Genomic DNA, 24,743 nt, shown 5'->3' on the forward strand with positions numbered 1-24,743 from the left:
CCATGAGTAAAGTGTGACTGTTTTGTGATTAACATACAGCAGTGTAATGTAAAACAGTTAATTTGTTGAAAAGCAAACTCATAAACCCTAAAGTGCATAAAAACTATTGTCCCAACCTTTTCACATTGGACCCATACCCTCTCATTGCTCTGCTATATATACTAACTGTACGCTGTATGTTGCAGAAAAGAAAAAAAAAACCCTATGATTCTGCAGTCATGATCTTTAAAAAGAAAATCTGACAATCATATCTTTCTGTTCAGAAATTAGAGTCTTGTTCAGTAGTTTTTGCACTTAACCATAATACCCTGTATAATTATTGTCTGCATACACTGCCCTTAGTTACATAGTTGTGAAAGGTAATCAGCTAATCAGATGAAATCACATCATACTTACATTTCCAGCACAGTTATTGTGAGAAGTAGTAATAGAAACATGCCACAGATGTACTAATCATCTGTCATTTGCACAGATAGCTTACACCATTATTTTGAAATGTTCAACCCTTTAATCATGTATGAAACAGGAGGTACCTAAAATGGCATGCTTTAATCAGTAGGGTAAACATCACCTGGAAAAATATCACTATTTGTAAGTGCATCTTAATTTATTCATGGTCAGACCATGGATATAATTCTAGTGCCTTATGAAGAATAGGTACTTCCATGCTTCAGTAAACTGAATGTTTTGTCTATATGTTGTATCTGCATTTGCATTTGTTTCTGGGTAAATATTTCAGCCTAAGTATCTTTTTGGTATACTACATATATACTTCGAACATAGTTACACTTTTGGTGTACTACATATATATTTCGAACATCGTTACACTTTGGTGTACTATGTATATACTTCTCCTAACATAGTTATACTTGAAAAGCACACTTATAGAAGTCAATTTCATGCACATTTTACAAAGTGCAAAGTTGTATATGTGGACCAAAAAAAAAAAATTATAACTTTAGCTTAGATTTCATATTAGCTCCTTTCTACAGTTAAAGTACTGAACACATTCATTTAAGCAGCCATGATATGTCACAGCTATTTAAATAAATGTTGCTACCACACTCCTGCCTAATCTACTACTCATCTGAGGTGCCCGTCACACCCCCTAACATTCTGAGCCTGTGGCAACCATCAACTTTTCCCCATTCTAGCTATAGTACTGTCATACTGTGTGAGACTAGCACTGTTAAAACTACGCAGCAAAATCCACAAATATATTTTCCAACATTGCACAACTGCTAGATCCTACCTGTGTTAGTGGGTGGAGTACGCCTTTGGTACTCAGAAGTCACACAAATAATATGTGCTGCATCAATAGTTATGTTAATGTAATTTAATGATGGCCATATGAAAGCCCAAGACTATTACTGCTTACAGTACTGTAACATTGCTAAAGTCATTTGTCAATGAACATTATGCACCACAACCAGGAATTAGAAAAGTGTATATCTTTCTGTGACTGAATAAGCTTTTCTTGTGTCCAAGGCACTTGTCAATAGCAAATAGCTTAACATAGATAATCACTCACAACAATGTGAATGTAATGCTCTGAAATGTTGTGGCCAGACATATGTAGACATAGTTATATACATTATACCTGCTAACAAAGTAGAAGAAAAAGTGAGAAGTTAGATCACATGATACCCATAACTAGCTGGTATATTTGCTGTAACATAGCTGCTCTTCAGTTGCTATAATGTGTAAGCTTTGGCTGTTCTCCATATAACACAAACAAACAGGGCTTTGGCACCTAGTGGGACAGAAACATTACCCAGAGAGAATCAGTACATAATGAAATAGTAAGGTTGTATGTAACGGAAGAATGACTAAGTTTTGTGTGTAGTTAAATGTTCAAAACTTTTGTTAAACACACACACACACACACACACACACACACACACACACACACACACACACACACGTGCGCGGGTGAAATGTATGAGTGGGAGTGAGTGTGTGTGTCTGTGTGATGGACTAATGACACCTCCCAGTATCATATATGCCTGCAATACTCTTACAGGTATGCTACCATACTGTGTACAATATATGCAGTTCCAAGGGTCTTCACCACTCTCATAGTGTAATTTCTCCAAGTCTTTGGGGTTTCTAATACCATGACTGGAACGGACCCCATTCCTAACTCAGGGTATAATTAAAGTTCATGAAATTAATATTATTTCAGTCTTTGATGTTAGACAAAAGTGCTCTTTGCAGTACCCATAATGCTCACAGAAATGACTTCTGCAATTCATATGGTGTTACATGCATTGGTAGCATATCTAGAAATGACTAGATTCTTTTTTATTAGAGACGTTGACCCTACTACTGTTGGAACTGTCTGGGTACCTTTCCTCCATATTGCTCTCATTTCTGCCTGCAAATTCTGATCTTTTATGACTTTGTGTTTCTTTATATGTGAGACACTGTAATCACTAGATGTAGCAATCACAATACTTTTGTCTTTTTTTCATGGACTACTTTATCTGATTTTCTCACATTTATTATTTGAAAAGTTACACTTCATCATTCTCTATAATGCTTTGTGGTTCATGTTTCTACTGATTCTCAGCTACTTTTATATTGTAGTGTTTGCACAATCTGCAATACAACAGCCTTGTAACACACACCCAACAACAACAAGGTATATAACTGTTTCCAATTCTTATTTATAGAACTAGATTTGCCTGTTTCTCTCACATGTACAATGGACTCTGTAATCTAGCATGAATGTAAGTAGGCCACAGTCCTGGGCTGCTATTATTAACCTTTTAGCTTTTGTTTCAGCTCACCTCTCCTTAACCACTGCTGCATCATATCCTGATTGACATTTGGTTGTTCCAAGAGATATCTATACTTGCCACAATATTTATGGCTTTTCCAGATTTCTTTCCTTCACATTTGATCCTTCCTTTTTTATTATTTCTCTTGTTTCTTCTTTTTTTTTTTTTTTTTTTTTTTTTTTTGGCACATTCAATTGCGGATTGAATTTGGTCTACTTCTGGTTTGATTTCTATTCCCACTTGACTCTAAAATGCTTCTGCTAACCCAAGTAGAGAGGTCATCTTGGACTTCTTCTCCTCAAGTTTTAAACTTTCACTATGTTTGGATCTGATAAGGTTAGAAAATATGTATGCACTCACATGACTGCAGGTCTACGCATGTAATCAATTTTGAGGAAGCCCATACCTCCTTCGGAGTGTCGAATATATAATCTTCGTATATACTGATTTTATATATCATTTAATAAGTGTGAAACATTTTTCAGGTTTTCTTGTGCAACTGGTCCAATACCTTTGGGGCTACTCAATCTCATCAAAACTGTAAGTTAAAACAGGAAGAGAAAACTGTTTTTTTTTTTCTTTTTTTATTACTAGACATCAAGGCTGTTTTCAATATTATCTCTAGTCTTCTCAAGTATTCCTCACTGAGTTTTATTTACATTTGTTGAGGTTTTATTGATGATCCTTCATCACTTCCCAAATATTTATACACTCCCTCCTGCTCAAGTTCTTTTATATCAGATTTCTGTTCCAGATTGATTTTTCTTGGTACTGCAACTTTCCTACTGTAACCACTGCTTTTGCACATTTATCAAGAACAAATTATATTTTTATGATTCTGAGAAAGTTCTAACCACTTGCCGTTGTGCTTTGAATTCCTTATCTAATTAATTATTTGGTTTGAAGTCATGCTCAAAAAGTAGATGAGAAGTCTTTAAGCAAGATTGTTTTCTGGGAGCCAAATTGTAATCAAGACCTAATCTGTTAAGTAGACAGCTTAAAGGGTTAAAGGCAAGACTAGACAAAACAACAGTGGTGACAAACAATCACCCTTGAATATCCTCCTTTGAATTTTTATAATTTCCCCTTTGTCATGGCTTAACAAGAAATGTTTTTCCACTGTTTCATGGTCATTGTAATATAATCAGTCAATGCAGGATGCATTTTGGGATGCTGTCAAATGTTTTTTAGTAATCTATCGATGCCATACTTACATTCTTCCCCTTTTTAAAATTCTCTATTATGGCTTTATTTAGCAATAAATTAACTTTAGCTTCATATACCTTTCTTTTATTACACTTTTGCTCTATTGCCATGGTTGAGTTTTCTTCTAGTGGCTATAAACTCTGTCTGCTTTGGTTTAAGTATATAGTTTGTTCATTGTCAGAAGGCAAATGATCAGTCTATAGTTTATAGGATGGCTTATAGGTCCAGTCTTAAGGTGTATCATTTTTCTTGCTGGTAACCAGTTTGAGGTCTGTTTGGGATGTACATATAAGTAATACTTACTCAAAGAGCTTTTCTTAATTTTGTTTCAGTTTCTGCAGTTGGTTCTTCATCCTCATTCATGTCCTGTACATTTGAACTTCCTACTGTTTCTTTTAATGTTTTTATCCATTCAGCATCTTTGTTATGTTCAACAGGGTCTTCATAAATATTTCTCCAAAATGTGTCTCTCTTCTTTTTCTTGGTGTTGTTCCTATTCCTTTTGCTGTGTTTCTCAATCATCTATTGATCTTTTTTGAGAACTATATGTTTTATTATGCCATGAAGTAGTAGTTATACATCTATACAGCCATGGCATGTTAGGTTTAGATAAGAAGATAAACAGATGCTATTTTTTATGGTAGAATTATGAAGTTGCAAATATATATTTCCACTTGGTTATGGGATTGGCTGGTGAGGCAATGTGAGACACTTTGCAGGACTTTTCCTTTAATTATTAATGGATAACTTTGTAGGCATGGGGTTTCCTGCAAGGCTAGGTGAATTTAATGTGTCCTTATTAATTAGTTGCTTCCATATTTATGTATTGATGATTAACTTAAACATTTTTTATATATACATAGTTTTAATAGTGTGCCCTATAGTGCTGAAAGATTTATTGAGTCTATGTGAAGGAACTTTTAAGTTATTGAGTTTGGAAACATTAGACCATTTCTGATCAGAGGGTTTATCAGCTTTAGACTATCTATTTTTGGAGGACATCAGGAAGATTAGTATGACAGAAATGTCCTGTAAATGTGGGATGAGTTCAGTGACACTGAGTATTCATGGGATAACCAGTCTAGTCAACAGTAATAAAGTATTATGTTATTTAAGGATGTTCAGACCTTAGATTACTTATTTGCCTCTGGAAGCATCACAATAAGAATTTCTAAGAATGATGAGGGAAATTACTTTTCATTAAGTCATGTTGGTGTATTTAGGAGATTATAATACTATAACTAATAAAACAGAGATTGGAGGTAAACTCAGAGCATGCTACATAACACATTTTGGGAAATATGCGGTAATTGGATTAAATAAATTAATCTGACTGTATTTCATGATAATGCATCTAAATCTGTGTAGCATACTTCTTATTCTGGTAGATATCAAAATATTGAATTAATATGGGCATAAGCTGTGAAGAGGGTGTGATCAGTAATACAGAAGAAAAGTACCAGCACTACTGACTGAAGATATTATTGAGTAGCAGCATTGTGATGCATTCACATGAATGGCTATGCTTGTACAAGTGAATGCAGACAGGTAGATCAGAATGCAAATAAGTAAATCAGAATGATTTGAATGTCAAATGAACATTTTCTTTTTTGTCATCAAATTGGGTTTGGGCAGTGCCAGTGCAGGAGACTGCTTATGGAGCAACTTCCCTAGCTACTGTACCAAAAACATGACTGGTTAGATAAAACAATAAAACAATCATCCTACTTCACTAATTGTACAATTTACGGCATTACTCCATATGTGTGTATCGTCTTCTTTGGGAAGACACTGATGATTTCCTATATTGTTATCCGAAGCAGGAAGCATTCATTGATTGGAACAAACAATTGAAAGTAAGCTGGGTGAAATGGGCAGCAGATTTTGATGCCTGAGTCAAACATTTTTAAGAAGAAATTGAAAAGTGAGATAATTAGTTATACAAATATGAGAGAAAAAGAGTCATGGTAACTTGAGAAAGAAAGAGACCACCAGTTAGTTATTCAAAAACAAATATTACAGTGATTTGATGGTTTGATGTTATAGTAGAAAGTAAAAAGATGATAAACAGATTGAAAGTCTTATTAAACAAAAAGTACAAGCAAATGTTGGAATCATTGAAAGATAAACATTTTCATCATTCAGTTGATTTTCAAAAATCTTTAGAAATTACTTTAAGGCAATAACAAACTTCAAGGGTTAGTGCATGTTTTAGAAAGACAGAATGTGGCTAATTTTATTCGAGACTCTTTTTGGTGGTGGAGATAGTCTATCATTATTATCAATAATTATATCAATCAAAAATGTATGGGACACATATGAGAGAAACATTCTAGATTGCCTGTAATTTTATTTCTGCTGAAGTAAAGTTATTAGTGAAGAGTCAGAAGTAATAATGAATTCAATAACATAGAAAGAGTATTTGAGACTTTACATGGGTAATCAAAGGGTATAATAGCAGAGACTTGGGCATTTCAAATAGTTTTTAAAATGTCATAGAGATGAATTAACACTTGTATGCCTGCATTATTTAACAAGATTTTGAACACTGAGGATATTCTGACCTCATGAAAAGAGGCTGTGGCAACTGCTTTACCAAAAGAGGGAAAGGCAACAGTCATGATTTTTTCTTATATACCTATTTCAACATTTAAACCATGATTATAAATGATTTGTGTCTATTAAAATAAAATGTCAGTTATATTCTGCAGTTGGATGTAATAATCAGTATAGATTTGTGGAAGAAAGACAAACTAATGAGATCATTTTTGAAAACTGGTATAAAGTGAGATAAGTTGGTATTTCTGAGTCTTGATGCAAAACAAAAAAAGGCTTCTGGTGGAGCTGATTGGTTTTGGAGCTTGTATTTATAAGTGAATATATTTAATTAATATTGGCACATTATAACTGCTGTATTTAGAATAAAAATTATTGCCATGATTTTAAACTAAGGGGAAGGAGAAAAGGATTTTCCTTTGTTTTATAATTTGAACTCAAAGCATCAGTGGTGAGGCATTCAAATTTAAAAGCATATTTGATTGGACTAAGACTTGCATTTCTAGATGATGTTTTGTTATATTCATTGAACCCGGAACATGATATAGACCTTACATGTTTTATATGTTTTCATGGACTAAAGTTAATAAAACAAATATTAAGATTGAAGCCATGAATGTTAGCCCTTTCTGTATCTGTAAAGAAGAAATATAAGAATTTGTGACAACATAATAGAGATTTCACTAGGAAATGGTCCACAAAAGTCAATTAATAAGAAACATTGTGATTTGAACAAAGTTTTAAATGTGTCTCTTGTATGGAATAAGGAGATTACTCCTATCTGAAATTTTTTTTTTAATTTATATTTATTATAGAAAGTATGATAATATACTTTAACATGCTTCTCAGCACGTATGCACATTCAGTCCTCAATGATTTTCACAAGACATTTTAACCCTATATATAACTATCAGAGGTCCCTTGTATTATACAGTCATCAATTCTGATGGACATGGAGATGAAAGAATCTAGGAAATCTCTTTTGGGGCCATATCTCACTGTCTCCACTACCAGACTCACAATGCCTTCTCCTGTGCACAATTTATTGGATAACCATTTACCTACTGAGCCAGAAATGTTGGATTGCAATGTCCAACCTATTTTTTTTTAACTAACATTGTATTACCATACCATCTATGGTAGGCTGCATAGAGAAAAAGTGCCAGTTGTAAAATTGTCAGTGCAATGTTTATGCGGCTTGGTGACCATGACCTTTTAAATGCATTAACCTTCCTGTTAAGGATGCAGCAAATGTCTTTTAGTCAAGGGACTGAGTTCAATAGCATTAACTGTAAACAGATTAACTATGCAGTAAAATGGTGTATAAACAGTACATCTGAAATGTTAATAGAATAACAATGATAATGAACATTAGATTTTTTTTACCCCTATTGTCTTGCCAACCATGAGGCCATCTCTCTGTCTACTGAGTCCTTCATTCCCTATCACCGAAATGTGTGTCAGCAGAGAGGGGCCCTGACTAAGGCAGTCTCAGGTGTAGTTTCCTTTTTGTCTTACAGCTCTAACTCCTATCTGATAATGCACAGTATCACACACAGAAATTGTTGTGCAATGTGCATCCATGAGGATGTGTCACCCGCTTCTACCAGTAGAATTGCTGAGCCAGTAATCCCTTGGGATTTCTGGTCTGCAGTAAGATTCATCCATGGGAATATGTTCCCTGAACATGCAATCCATGGGTATATGTTTCTTGAACATGCACACCATGGGAGTATGTTTTCTGAATGTGTACTTCATGGGAATATGTTCCCTGAAGGTGTGCTCCATGGGAATGTGTTCCCTGAATGTCCACTCCATGGGAATGTGTTTCCTGAATGTGCACTCCATGGGAATGTGTTTCCTGAAGGTGCACTCCATGGGAATGTGTTCCTTGAATGTGCACTCCATGGGAATGCGTTCCTTAAATGTGCACTTCATAGGAATTTGTTTCTGAACATGCACTCCTACACATTCCTCCCGCTAGAGGTGAGCTGACTAAGCAGCATTTATCGTCTTCCATCCCGGCAGCTGCAGCAGGCCCTGAGCTGCTATTTGTACTTGGGTTGCTTTATCCTTCAAGAGTTTGAATCTGTCTGATTTCTACTTCTTTAAAAAGTATAGCACAAAGTATGGTGCACATTCATTAAATGCACATAGCATACTAACTGGCTGATGAGATAAAAAAACATAATAGTAACCTGCTAAAAAGCCTATTAGTATGACTAAGTAAAGGAATTGTCAGTTAGCCCAGAGTAACAGCAGGACATGCAGTGCACTGCTACATTAAGCCCTGTTTGTCAACCAGCAGCCACAGTGCAAAACTCTGAAAGCTAATCTGTAGGAATTGCAACTTTGGGTAAAAGCCAAAGCCAAAATCATTTTGTCTCTGGGCATTCGAGTTGGGTTCACTTTGGAGTGGAGTGTCTTCATATCGGGCTTTTAAACACCTGATCCCCATGGACACGTATGGTGCTTGAGAGGGGGTACTTTATAAGCAAGCTGATTCTGGAATGACCTTTGTAGTCTCCATGTCTTCCTCATTCTATGTTTCGAGAAGCTCATATCCGATCTTGGTTTCAACCTGAGTAGTGAAAAGCTGCTGGGGAAGGATATCTTAGGGAGGTGTTGCAGATCTCTGGTCAACTTGTTTATGTTATTTGGGGAAGAACACCTTAGGGAGGTCTTGTAGAGCTCTGATCAACTTGTTTACGTTATTTGGGGAAGGACATCTTAGGGAGGCATTCTAGATCTCTGGTCAGCTTGCTTATGTTATTCCCATTTGAGGTAAGAATTGCTAGATTAAGCTGAGATTTGCCAGGCAAAGTAATACATTTAGATATACTGTAAAATTGTAGTGGTGATGCCACAATCATGACTTTGCCAAGCCTTGTTAGGTTTTTAGTGCTATGAAGTTGATGGTGCACTCAGAGTTAATCCATAACTTGCTACGGATCTTCAAAGTGATAAGGCTTGCAATTGTGCTTCAACTCTAAAAAGGATGGGTACTGTACCTCAGTGGAATATTGTTTTAAACACATTAGCAAAAGACACCATTTTAAGAAACAGCAGTAATGTCCTGAAATGAACAAACTTTTGATCTAGCCAGTGTTCCTTCACCTCTTTCATTATTAGTATTAAATGTTTACAGTGTTCAAGAGTTTGAAAAGTGTAAGGTAAGAGTGCTTATCTCCTGACTTGACAGCATACAATAACATCTCTGTTGTCTGAATAACAAGCTAGTGACTGTGTATATTTACAGCACTAGGGTAACTGGTTTTCAAGGAAGGTTAGCATATACTTTCATTTAGCATGCTTCTTTACACTGCTGATATTCTAAGTCATCAAACCTATCTGTGAGTGCACCAGTGATGGTTTTGTGGGCACCAGAGTAATGAACTGATAGATGTTTTTCTTTCTTTGGTATTTAAAGCAAGTTGCACAAATGACTCAATGGCCTAGAGATGAGAGAACTAAGCTGCTTTCTTCAAGGACTTTAGCAATCATTGCAGTCAGCTTGTCAATTTTCAGTCTTAAGCTGACACTTTATGTGTGGTCCTAGGTCGTCATGTCACAGCCATCCACCGTGTGGTACATTATAACTTTGATTAAAATGGCAGACTGGGAACCAAAGCTGGCATCAGAGGGAAGCAGTATGTAATAAGTTATAGCAAGAGGATTATGTACTGTAAAAAAATAATTTCCAGATGTTAAAAATGTTACTTTCATCCGTGAAGACACATGAGCTGATCATTCTTGAATCTGTATATGTCAAAAGATGCTGTAAGGATATAATTATAAGGAAGAAAGTCAACATGATGTTCAGCATTAACCTTCTAGTCATTTGAGAAAAGAGTAATGTATTTGTACCAGGTGTTTTGTATGAATGCAGTCAAATGGTGCAGGAATTGGGAGAGTAAAGCCTCTCAAATGACAGTACTGTTTTTGTGTAACTTGCTGTCAGGTAGAGTGATATGACAACAACATATTTTGGTTTCTTCTCATTCTTTTCACCTGCTGGATGACATCTCATTTTGCTTATGTGACATCCTCTTGCCCCTTCCTTCACTGTGAATTCTATTATCACAGGCCTCAGTTTTTCCTTAAATAGAGGCAATGCATGGCACTTCACCACATGCTAGGAAGTTCAGTTGCAGACAAGCTACTGTATTTGTATTCCTTAACTGTTTACTGTCATAAGAATCTTAGAAGCCATCAGCAGTATTATCTGCTTTTTGTGATAGCTTTTTTTTCAGTATTTATCAAAGTAAGGGGACATTTATTTAGTTGCTGTTCGTTGCAGGACTGTGGAAGTACATGGAAATTAATTTTGCATGTTCATAATGTCATTTTTATCAGCCATGTTTTTAGTGCATTGCCTAAGTCTTATGAAGAGAAATTCAGCTTCTTCTGAAGTTTTCATACAAACAAAGTTGGCCTGTAGTGAGCACCTTATATAAGATTTATTTACCGAGCATCCATAGTGTGATTGTTTTCCCTACAGTTGGTTGAGGTAAAAGTCCTTGACCATTTGTCTGCAGGAAAAAATCTCGAGTCAGATGACAGACTGATGTTTCTCATAGAAAATCATTGCTGGTGCTATTTCTAGGTGTATAGTAGCAATAATTCACTTATTTTGGGAGATTTCTCCTTCTTCGAGCTTGTTCAATCATAATGTGGATGTATATAAGTTTGGGGGGGGGGAGTCTTTCCCCTATTGGTGGATGCAGAGGATGGCTTGGCCCCCTAAAAATGGTTAAAGTTGATTTTTTCACCCTTCTAACTTTGGGGCATTATTTATCAGTGTTTTAGAAGGTCAGGGTTGTGCCGTTCAATATTTTATAATAGAACCAGTGTGATTACATGCAAAGTAACAGAACTAGTGACATTTGGTTTCCCCTTTGACATTTGCCCACCCTATGCCCAGTGTGTTTCTCTTCAAAGCTGACTTCATTATAAACACATTATTGTCTTGTTTACCTACAATCCAAGTAACTAAAGTACATGGTAGCTGCCTACAGTACAAGTAAAAAATAGCCTGCTGTGCAAGTTAGATGTTTGATAAGCACAGGTCAAAGAGCTGACTGCCCTGCTGTTCTCTCAACAGTTGTAACAAACATGCATATATTAGCTCCTGGAGAGTGAAAGAAACAAATACATAATCATGAATCTAAATTGCTTAATATCTTATCTGTTTCTAATGACTGGCACCTGTCATTTTCTTCTTGATCATCATTTAAAGAGTGTTTATCTGTATGTTCCTGGGTCCTTCTTTGATTAACACTTTACTTGTTTATAGAATACACATAACATAATAATCCACAGGCATGGCTTTAACATTTTGCACAGATGTACTGGGTTCTCTGCATGCATGTATTTTATAAATTATGACGTGTTGGAAGAATTAAATTGAAACAGATTTTAGTTGCCAGCACATTAGCATGTATAATAATCCTGTGGTTTGAGGAAACATAAATGTGGGATACAATTAGAATTCCTGTGTTATTAGGAAGTTGTTTGCATATGTGTTTAGCAGATAATTTTGAAATAGGATGATGCTAATCTAACCAAGATTATAACTGTTTTTGACTGTGTTCTAGTCAGCTGAGCTCCTTCAGATTGCAATTTATACACTGACTTCAGAACCAAATCAGAGTTAAGTTAAAGAATTTGATAAGAAATTAAAGCATTCATCATGGATGGCTGCTTATATCGCTGAGACATAAACAGATGACATTATGAAAGTGTATTTCATATTCATATTTGTGCAGTATTATAATTTAAGCCCATTAACTTTATACCAGAAAAATAATTTCAATGTCTACATATTTTATAAGGATATCAGCACCATCTGTTGGTTATAGTACTCTATCTAATTATCCATACATCATGAAATTAAAAGTGATAAAAAGTAGCAATAGAAGCAGAGGTGATTACGTGGTTTTAGTATAAAAAAATTGTTCATAAACTGAAGCTTTAGGTGGCTATGATCACTACTGTAATTCACCAGAATTGTTGATAGAAAAAGATCTAGCATATCGACACAATTCAGATGAAATTCATACAGCAGGCCAATAGCTGCATAAAGATGTGATTAACCTTTCTGACATCCCATGGCCCAGAAAATAAATCAAGACTGAGTATCATTTTCTACACTCAGACTGTGGTAAGAGGATTTAGAGTTTTTAACAATGCTAAAATGGTCACAGTCATCTAAAAATTCTTCAGTTTTAATTTCATAGTACTTGCTATGTGCAGGATCAGGAAAAGAAAGCTACAATGAATATACATGATACATAGAATAAAATGCTAAGCAAATAAGTATAAACCAAAGTGTATCCGTAATTAGGGATAAGTTAAAGATCATTTATGATTGTCTTAAAAGAAGTATTCTGTAACATTTTTGCACAGGAGTTATGATTAATTAACTGCATGCTGCACTCATTTTTATTCAATGTTTCTACTTTTGTAAGTACAAAGGTAATTGAAGGTTTTGTTGTATCTCACAGACCAGAGGGAAGCATTTGATATGCACTACTGAGAGGCTGTTAATTAGAGTTCCTTGAAACTAGTTTCTAATGCTTGCTATGCTGCAGCACTTAGTTTTTTAAATAATGTCTCCAAATTCATCATGAATTTTACTCATACCGCTGAACCTCATAGAGCAAGAATTCTAGACAAAGATGGTGATAATGGGGGTATGTGGGGGGGGGGGGGGTAAAGGCCCAAAAATGGAGGCAATTTTAAATATTGCTGTTATAAATTTAGAAATTTGATAGAATGACACATTTTGCATTAACATGCATTTTCTGAAGGATGTGAAGTCTGAAACTCAAATGCCTGTCACTGTTTATTGACTTCAATCCTCAATTATTTACCACAAAGCCACACATTAAAAATATGAGACAAAAATCTGGACATTACATGAAAATCTGGACAGTTGAGAGGTATGATTTTTGTTAGCTTATTGTTGCTTCAGGTTTGTAGACATGAATATTTTATCTGCATCCACTTGATATGATGACAGATTTTCAGTGTCACTTTTTGCACTGGGACAGGGTTTGTAATATATTCTTTTCCATATGTAAATGTCTGCACATGGAGTTTTTGATGGAATTATTACTTTATAGAAGTGTTTGTATGTGTAATATTTACATGTGCGTGTGTGTGTGTGTGTGTGTGTGTGTGTGTGTGTGTGTGATAGAGAGAGACAGAGCAAGTGAGAGAGAATGTACGCAGCATATTTCTGAACTTCCTTGCTCAAGAATTCTGGCCAAAGGCAACAATTGCAAGATGACAAAGACTAAAAATCAGGATAAATTTTTAAATATTATCCTAATTCACTTAAATTATTAATATGGCAGAATATTTTGCTTAAAATGCATTTTCAGAACAATGTCAATGATTAAACCTGTGTACTATTTATTAATTAACTGTAGTCCTCAGAGATTTATTAGAAAATCATTTTTCAAGGGCTAGAGCAAAAATATAATGCAAAACTGGGAATAGTCTACAAAATCAAGCAAAGTAGAGTGGCATGGCTGAGACGAATTCCTTTCTATGCACTGCATGCATTTTTCACTCATCAAAATGAGTTTGGCATGGCACAGAAAGTTATGGCTGTGAACTGTGTTTTCTGTGGAATAGGGTTTGTTTCACATAACCCTCATTTGCCGATTGTGTGATCTTGATCAAATCACTAAAACAGACAGTGCTTTGGGGTAACTGGAAATTTGGGATAGACTCTCATATGGTCCTCTAGACTGCAAGCCTAGTAACTACCTAACAGATATTGAAGGTGTAGACAGTGAAGAAAGAGTTTATAACTGCTGATTGTCTGTGATGGCATGCATTTGAATTTTTGCATAACTCTTTAAAGATATTTCTCTACCCCTACATATGTTAGTGTCTGTATATATGAAAGTCTGTGTTTGTTAGGAGTACAGACATTATATATTGTATACGTGTATATTTTGGATGTAAAATACTTCACACAGCAATTACCTATCCTACAGCATTGAAATATTAGACAGAGGTGCTATTTTATATCGAAACTATAAATAAAATATGTATATTTATTTATTTTTTATTTTATTTTACATTTGTTATTTAGGGATGTCTGACTGAACCGAAAAGGCCCTTTTTCAGCAGAGGCCCGGGGAGAAAAGCTCCACACAGAAAAATTACAGATACATTTAGATGTTTAGACATGATCAGTATACAAATAAATTACAATAGACATGTTTTTACAGTTTTATGTAGAACATCAACAGTTACAGTGGAGAGAACAAACAAGAAAATTTTAATTTAAAAATAAACGTAATTAATAGATTTGTGGTGTATAGCTGAAATTTGGAACTTAGGTAGAATACATACATAGTACACAGGTACAGTACATACACTGTACATTAGCCAGTGTTTGTGAGAAAGAGTGAAAACTGTTATCAAGTACTCTAGGTTTAGTATGTGTACCTTATCCGCTTTTACTAGCCTGGGGAGCAATCATGACACTGCCAACTTTGCTTGAGGTGTTGCCTAATGAGGTTTTTAAAGGAGGCTTTGGACGATTTGTTTTGCATGCTAGTGGGGAGAGAGTTCCATTTTTTAGCCACTGAACTACTATATAGTGTGTCTCCAAAGCTATTATAGCTGTTGATGACTTCTAGTAGTAGTTTGCTTGATGATCTAAGAGACTTTTTGGCTGAGTGATGTTGTACTAGGTTTTTGAAGGCAGGACACTTATTGGGGAGGTAATAGATAGAATGATAGAGGCAGAGCTGATTGTAGGTTAAGAGGTTGGGCAGTTCAATCCAGTGGAGCTGTCTCAAAGCAGTACAGTGATGATTTCTATATAAGCAATTTGCAGCAAAGCTAGGAATTCTGTTATAGCAGCCTTCCATTTTGCTTAGTTCAGTTTTGTTGAGATTAGTCAGAATGGGAGATGTAGTGTGGATAGAAGTTGGGAGCGATGGCTGATCTTGCATTGTTTGTAAGAAACGGTTTGATACGATAGAGTGATCCCAGTTTGGCATGTACATTTTTAATAGTTAAGCTGAGATAACTTTAGGTGGGAGTCTATTGTCATTCCCAATAGCTTAGCCTGTGCCACTGGAGGGATTGGAGTAGCATTTATGGAGTAGATAGTGAATTGCCTGTTGTCAGTGTTTTTGTTAGAACAGGTTATAATCATAATCTGAGTTTTCTTTGGATTGAGGATAAGTTGGGCTTCGGTAGGGTAGTTTTCAACATCAGAGAATGCAAGTTGAGTTGTTGGCAGGAGGGTGGGAATATTTTGTGCAGCACAGATTAAGGTAATATCATCTGCATACTGAATGATAGATGCATGCTATGTGGAGGTATGGAGGTTATTTGTGAAGATTGTGAATAGTAGTAGTCCTACGATAGAACTCTGTGGGACCCCTATAGTTATAGGCAGCTGAGGAGGGAGAGAATTTTCCCATTTCACAGCTTGGTACTTGTCAGTTAAATAGCTTTAGACCAGGTAAGAGTGGAATTTGATAGGTGATATTGTTTTAGTTTGTTTAGCAGGAGTTGGTGCAATACTGTGTCAAATGCTTTGGAGATATCCAAAAAAAAGAGTTGACACCTGCAGGCCTTCATTTTTGAGGTGGTTTACTGTATCTGTGAAGCAGAGGAGGGCTGTAGTGGTACTATGAGCAGGTCTGAAACCATATTGAGTAGGTGACAGGATGTTGCTGTCTAGGAGATATTTTAACACCTGGGTATGGATGCATTTTTCTAGGATTTTGGCCGTGGGGAGAGTATAGCAATGGGTATGTAGTTATTAAGTTCAGTGGAGGTCCCGCCTTTATGTAAGGGTGTAACATAGAATATTTTCCAGAGTTTGGGCACATAGTTTTCAACAATTGATCTGTTTATGAAAGTGGAGATTGGGATAGCAATAGCATCTGCTGTGAGTTTCAAGAAATAGCTGGGTAGTAGGTCGGCTGCTGTTGATGAGGTTTTTAGTTTGGAAAGCAATCTTTTGATTGAAGTGGTAGAAACTGTTTTGAGGGTAAAGCTTGTATTAGTGTTATTTGTGTTGGGGGGGATAGTGAGGTTGGAACTGTCCTGTGATATTAAGGATAAAATTGAGTTCACAGAGTGGGAGTTGAATTGTGTTTCGATGGGAACTTTAGTGTCAGGGGTGGTTGGTTTGGGGGTAGCCTTTTGGGTGGATGCTAGTAGCTGGTTTGCATTGGGGGGTTGTGTTAGTATTTAGTTCATAATGTCGTGTAGGAGGATTTTTTGTCCAGCCTAATGCATTTTTTGCATGGTTGCGCAGTTCTTGGTACTTAGTTATACTTTGTGTTTCCTTGGTATTTTGATAGTAAAGCCAGGCAGTGTCTCTGGACTTCAGGATTTGTTTGGTTTCTTTACTGAGCCAGGGGTTTGTAGAGGTTCTTACCTTGATTTTGTGCAATGGAGCGACAGTGTCTTGGTGTTGTAGAAATGTTTTGTTAAAATATGCTACAGCCTGGTCAAGTGGGAGCATTTTTAGTGGGGTACAATCACAGTTACAGAGTAAACTACTGAGGACCTCAGGAGAGAATTTTTTTGTGTTTCTAGTGTATTTATAGTTAGTGGTTTTGCATATGCTTGTTCTGCTATGTATTAGGTATATTATGTTGTGGTCACTTAAGGTGTCTGGGAGACTGCCTGTGTGTGTGTACAATCTGGGGTTGTTAGTTAGGACCCAGTCAAGGATGGATTCCCTTTTAGATTTTTTATCACATCTAGTTGTAATTTGGACTAGCTGCTGGTAGCCATGGAGATTTATTAGATTACTTGGTGGTTCTGATATACAGGTGAACTAATCTAGGTTGAAATCCCCCAGAATAAGGGTTTCTTGTGAGTATGTGGAAGAACACCAGGATAAGAAGTCTTCAAGGCTAGCAGGTGTATTACCAGGTGGAATATAGATCACAATTGTGGTAGTGACCTTTTTATGGTGAAGTTGAAGTTGTGAGATAAGTATGTCCTAATTATTGGGGGAGGGGTAGGAGTTTGGTATTTGACGTAAAGTTAAGTTGGACTTATACAGTAAAGCAGTTCCAACCCCTTTATGTACTGGTCTGTTTTGTCTAATGATATTGTAGCTGGTAGGGAGAACTTCTGAGTTAGTTATGTTTTTATTTAGCCAGGTTTCTGTTAAAGCAACTATGTCTGGGGAGTAGTGTGCTATTGTGGCCGGGAGTTCAGGTATTTTTTTTAATCTTCTAATATTAATATTAATATTCAGCATTAAAAGATGGTTGGTTTTGCTGCTGTTGTTGATTTGCCCAGGGATGAAGATAGTGGGGGTATTATGTTCTGACAATTGTGTTGGAGCAGTTTGTGTTAGAGAGGATTGATTTGGGCCTGGGTTAGGGTGGATGTCCCCACTTATGGTGAGCCTGGTGTTAAAGTGGTGATACAGCTGTTGGAGTTTGGTGATTAGTGTGATAAAGTATTGTGTTTTTTAGAGTATGAATGAGAGCATATCTGTTTAGATCTGAATTGGTCTGTTATGTATTTCTTGAACAATTGTGGACAGATATTATTATAATGTGCGGTGTCTGTATACGAGAGTGCATAATATAGTGTTTTGCTACTAAGTTTAGGGATATTGCTAGAGTGATAACTTGTGGAGTTATAAAGAATTATGACAAGATAGATTAGACTTAGTTGTGTGATAGTCATGGTTATAAAGTTTAAGTTTTTGTAGGTGGAGGTGTGGATAGGGATTATAGGGTTGCACTATATGAGGATGGGTAAGTAGTGTGGGGTGATGTAATAATGCCTAGCGGGAATGAGAGTGGTTGGTAGTATTGTGTGGTGGAGCAAGTGGGTGTGGTGTAATATGATCTGACTTGAGGAGCTGTGATTGGTGGAGGTGATGTGAGGTTGAGCCATGGGTGTGGTTGTAATTACTATAAATGTAGAGGTAGTGGGGGCAGGAGGGAAATGGGGGCAGGGCAGGGGAGCGGAGAGAGCCCGAGCATTAGCAAGGGCTAACAGAGCGGGTCAGAGCCCCCCAAGACAAGAGTAATGGGCAGCAAAAAGTAAGTGTTACTTTACAAATCTGAACACTTTAGCAAATTCCTGAGGTCTAATGGCTTGTCAGCAAGCAGAATTTAATTGTTGAAGAGCACTTGTGTCCTGGTGGGAGACAAGCACTTTGAAGATGGCTCCATGGTCAGCAGGATTCTAATATAGACTTAGTTTTGGGGGAGGGGATAACACAAGGGGTGTAAACAGATGGAATGCAAAGAAATCAGCCAAACCAGAGAGGCAATCAGTAGAAATCTATCAGTGAAAGCCTCAGAGGAGGTGAATAATAATTCAAAATCTACCTGTAAAGTGAAGGAGAGAAGAGACAGCAAAGTTGGGAGTGTGTTTTCACATTGATTTGCTTATTAGTAGCCAGTTTCTGCACCAATTAGAGTAGGGAGATACATTAGCAATGAAGGGGAATGTATAGAGATGCAAATAAACAGGTGGGGCTCAAGTGATACAAACTAAGGCAAAAATAATTGAGAGGGCTGCTTAATGATTAATTTAATCACAGAGATCTGAATTAAATATATACTGTCTATTGGACTGTTGGGATTACTGCACTAGCTGTACTAATAATACTAATAAAACAAATATAAACCAATTTAAAATATGGGGCAGTATTCACAGTCCACGGCTTCGCATTTTTGTAGAGGTGATACTCACAGAGCAAAGCTAAGTGGATATGCAAATGCTGGACTGTGAGCATGCATACAAAGAAGCAAAGGAGTTTCTGTAAACACACACCCCATCACAAAAGTGTAACATAGTTAATGCATTACTGACAGGGGGACAGCTACTATGCTAGTAAAGGTCTTTACACATATGCACGAGTTCAATTCATAGACATGAATCTATAATGAACAAATTTGCATATAAAGTGTATAAATAGCCCTGAAGTTATGATAGAAAGCAGAAGATTTCAGTCAGAATACAGAAATACGAAGGGGGAGCTGAGTTGATGCTTCTGCATACCTGGACATTTTTACTGGAGGAGTCACTTGGGTGAATGTTTCATTTTGGTACTTGTGCATAGTAGGTTGTGTTACTGAAGAGGCCACTTGAGTGAATGTTTCATTTTGGTGCTCGTGCGTACTAAAATGTTACTGAAGGGTTCACTTGGTGAAATGTTTCCTTTTAGTGTTTGTACATACTTGGACATATTACTGAAAGGGCCACTTGGGTGCATGTTAGATGTTGGTGCTTGTGTATGCTAGAAAATGTTACTGGAGGAGTTGCTTGGGGTAAAAATTAATTTGCGTGTCACAGAAGTGCTTGTGTATATGTGGTCAGACTATTGAAGTGATTGCTGGGTAAAGTCATTTATTGTGACATTTTAGTGCTTGTGCATACTTGAACAAACTACTGAAGGGATGCTGGCCAAGTGTATACATTGCAATGCTAATATTAAAGGCAAACTACTGTGTTTAACAAGAGATGTGCATACTGCACAGATGTCAGACTATGAATTGTAAAAACACCTCATTAGCATACTATGCCTTACAGCATTTTTCATTTGCATCTCATTATTCTTAAGGCTTTTCATATTAGCATAAAAGGTTCTTTGAATTTCACCTTTGCTATGCTCATTTAAGTAATATCCCTAAAGCATTTGCACAAATGAGTATGAATATCAACTATACCCCGGATTCTGCAAGCCCTGCACAGCATGCAGGACTAGTGCAGGAGCTCCAGCAGGCAATATGTCTGCTGTGCAATCCAGGAATAACCTGTAGGGACGTGCACAAGCACTCCTGCACTAGTCCTGCACGGACTCAGCCCCTGTATGCAAATTACCCCATTTGCAGGAGAAATCCATGCAAATGAGGCAAATTTGCAAGCCAGGAAGTTGGAAACCGGCTGTGCAGGACTAGTGTAATCTGCAGAAATGTACTCTGCCAGTAAAGGAGTACATTTCTGCAAATTACAAAATGGAGCCATGACAGCTCCAAATAAGGGGTGGATATCATGTAGAAAGCATGGCAATGGCCAACTATAAAGCCATTGGCATGGAAAACATTTGCAAAATTAAAAGAATCAACTTTTATTTTTTTTTAGCCAATCTAACCTGTTTAAGCATAGGGCAGCGGCGCACAAATGGGATTATGCGGAAAATAAGAAAAATAACATAAAATATGCATTCTAACCAAAATCACTATTTTGCCATCAAACTCAATGGCAGGCAGAAGACAATATGGCCATTGAATAGTGGTTGCTAAGGCAGGAGGCTCAGTGTGGGACATGTAACTATGCATTAGCAGGCAATCCTATGCAAATGAGGGGAATGATGCCGAATCTCAGATTTCCCCTGCATGCTAGTCAGCACCCAACAGTGTAAGAGCAGAAATAGCTTGGTGCAAGCCTAGGAGTTAGCTGACATCATGGGGGGGGGGTGTCAGACATACTGTAAGCGAACTGGATCCCTGTGGCTCGGGTCTGCTCCTAGCTTAGCAGAGCTAAGCAAGGGGGTGTGCCTGAGGCTGCCTAGCACTCTTCACATTGCCTAAGCAGGTGAGCACACCATGCACCGGGTTTTAAAGGGGAAAAAAAAGTAAACCAGGAAATAGCAGCTGTGTGCACATTTGAGCACTGTGTTTGCACGACGCACCCCCGGGCTTAAACAGGAAGGCAATGGGAAGGGAAAGCAGCAGTAGGAAGGTACTCTAGGAAAACTAGCATAGCTGGCAGGTGAAATGTATTAGAATCAGCCAATTACACAGGCAGCAGACCAGCCCATCCCAGAACACTACTATAAACTATGTAAACACCATTCCCTCTGGTTTTTCCCATACTCTACACCACCAGTGTATACAAGGGGGAAATTTTAACAAACAAAACAACAAAATGATAGGGGCTGCAATAGCTAACATACAACAACATGTGGAAGAGGCTGAGGGTGGTGAGGATGTGAATGCTGTTGACCAACCCACAGTGAGGAGATGGAGAAGAGTGTACAGACCCAGGGTTACCTACCGCACCACACTCATCACATAGTCCCTCAAAACCTACATCACCAAAACACACAGAAGCACAAAACACACACCTACATTTGTGTATGCTCTCAGTAAAAATCTACCCAAACAGCAGAGACCTCCAAAGCAGAAATGCAAGCAACCTCCACCCCCCAACACAACCCAAATGACACATAGCCCACATACTCAGTGTGCCACTCAGCTACAGCCATAAGGCATAACGTACCCAACACTGTTGTCATAGGAGACTCTATAGTCAGGCACACTGATGTTCCACTCACCAGGCTAAACAAGGAAAAAGTTACTGTCAGCTGCCTGTCAGGTGCCAGGATCTGCCACATAACCCATGCACTCAGGTCACTCCACAATAAGTACAAATATGACTCTGTCATTGTCCATGTTGGTGTGAATGACCTGAGACGTACCTCCCTGCACTACATGAAAAGAGACATGGAGGAGCTCTCCAATCTTGTAGCCCAGGCAGGTATGACTCTAGCCCTGAGTAGCATCCTGCCATCACCCAGAATGATACCACAGTACAAGGACAAAATGATTGACTTCAACAATTGGCTAAGCTTCTGGTGTCATTCTAAGGGAATCCAGTATCCTTCTGCCTGGGATGACATGATCGACAGACCACGCTGCTTTGCCAGAGATGGCCTGCACCTGTCGCCCTTGGGATTCCGGATACTGGCAAAGGCTCTTGCCACTCCTATAGTTCCTTTTTTAGGCAAGGTTCAAATGACAAATTCACCACCATAACAGGTACAAGCAAGCAAAATCTGAGGGTAATGCTACTCAATGCTAGAAGTCTAAACCTCAAAATGCACTCACTCGAGGCATTCCTTAAAATGGAGAACATTGACATCTGTGCAGTGACAGAGACCTGGTTCAAAGCTCCAGAGAGCACCTCTGCATTACCAGGCTATAATTCGTACCACACCTTTCGGCCACCAAACACGTACCGAAACACTAAAGGTGGAGGCGCGTCCATATTAATTAAGGATATCCACACCTCCAAGCTAGTTGCTCAGCGTAATGCATCCGAGATTATCCAAGTTCAACTAACTCTAGGCAAAACCGCAATACAGATTGTAGCTTGCTACAGACCCCCCCACCATGCCCTAGGTTTCCCACTCCTCTTTTCTTGACACACTGGAAAATATTAAGGTACAATCCAACACTCTAATAATGGGTGATTTCAACTACCCTACCATTAACTGGGAAAACTACTCATGTACCAAGTCTTTTGCTCAATGTTTTCTGGAAATCATCAATTCCAATGCCTTGGATCAACTTATCCACACCCCCACCAGGGGCAGCAATATCCTAGACCTGGTCATCACCAACATGGGTGACCAGTGTTCCACACCAGAGGTCAGCTCCTTGTTAGTCAGATCCAAGCTAATCACCCTAGACATCCACATCCCGCTCCCACCCCGCATTATGAAAACAACCATAAAACATTTCTCCAAACCCAACTTCACACCTCTTAAGACAGAAGAGGCAAACTTCATGACACCCATGCAGATGGACCATAGAGGTACAACTGCTGAATCCTACACAAATGCACTTTATAAGCACTTACACGAGTGTATGGATCGTGCTATCCCTAACAGAACCAAGATGCTATCCTCCAAAAAAAGGAAGTCAATCTGGTGGTCTTCTGCCATAAACAAACTCTACAACAGAAGAAAGAAACTGTTGCAAAAAAGAGTAAAATCCCATGATTGGAGGAACTCCCTGGTCAGCCTCAGTATGAAGCTGAGATCCCTCATAAAATCCTCCAAAGCTAGTTATAAAAACAAAATCACCACTGATTCTAAAGACAACCAAAAAGCATTCTATAGCTATGTCAAGAATCTCAATGGCAACACTCAGATCTGCTCTGAGTTACAACACAATGACACTAAATATACAGAACCAACTGATATTGCCAACATCCTGGCAGATGGGTTCAGTGCTAACTTTACCCCGCTCACCCCCTAAAGGGCCCATCTTCATACCAGAAGAATGCAAAGTTCCTGTAATCATGGCTGCACAGGTAAAAACCTCACTCTCCAAAGCCAAGAACACAGCATCCATGGGACCTGACAACATCCCAGGCTGCCTTCTACATGAACTACAGAATGAACTGGCACCCCACCTAAGTACCATGTTCAATCCTAGCCTCACCTCAGGCTTTGTGCCCATTGAATGGTGCACCGCGACAGTTATCCCACTTCACAAAGGGGGGACACAACAGACCCTGGGAACCACTGCCCCATTAGCCTGATGAGCCTGGTCTGCAAGGCCATGGAACGTATCATCATGGAACTCATAAAGAAAGACATTGGAGATCTCCAAACTCTGGACCCCACACAGTTCAGGTTTGTAAAAGACAGATCATGTCTCTTAAACCTGATAGACTTCTTAGAAGTAGTCACCAAAGACATAGATGAGGGTAAGGTGGTTCACACAGACTATCTAGATCTCGCCAAGGCGTTTGACACCATCCCCCCTCTGGAATTATAGATAAACTCACTAAACTAGGTATAAATCCCTATGTCACAAGATGGGCTGCCAACTAGCTTACTGACAGAACCCACACTGTGAAAGTAGCAGACTTCAAATCAGACTTCAGACCAGTGACAAGTGGAGTACCACAGGGTTCAGTCCTGTGTCCTCTCCTGTTTGTTATCTACTTCTCTGAAGTACAGGCTAACACAAAAGGTCTTTGGTTAACTAAATTCTCAGATGACTGCAAACTAGGAGCCATAATCAAAACTCCTAATGATGTGGACATCCTACAAAAGGGCCTCACTGAGACAGATGCCTGGTGTCAAAGCCATGGTCTCAAGCTCAGTGCCAAAAAGTGCATTGTCAACCCCTTTGGTAAAAACTCTGTACCCATGAACTACCACATTGGCAGTAGTCTACTTAACACTGAAAGTGTGATAAGAGACCTTGGGACACAGGTGGACAGTAGTCTCTCCTTTGATAATCACATTGCCACAGTGGTCAGGACATCCTTCTACATGGCACACCTCATCACAAAAGGTTTCTCATCCAGAAAAAAAGAGGTCATTGTTCCCCTCTACTCATCACTCATTAGACCCATTATAGAGTACAATGCCCCTTTTGGTATGTACCTCACAAGACATCTACAACAACTGGAAAGGCAGCAAAAATA

Source organism: Protopterus annectens, chromosome 1.part0, assembly GCF_019279795.1.
Source record: "Protopterus annectens isolate FY-2018-M chromosome 1.part0, PAN1.0, whole genome shotgun sequence".
Taxonomy (NCBI): Eukaryota; Metazoa; Chordata; order Ceratodontiformes; family Protopteridae; genus Protopterus; species Protopterus annectens.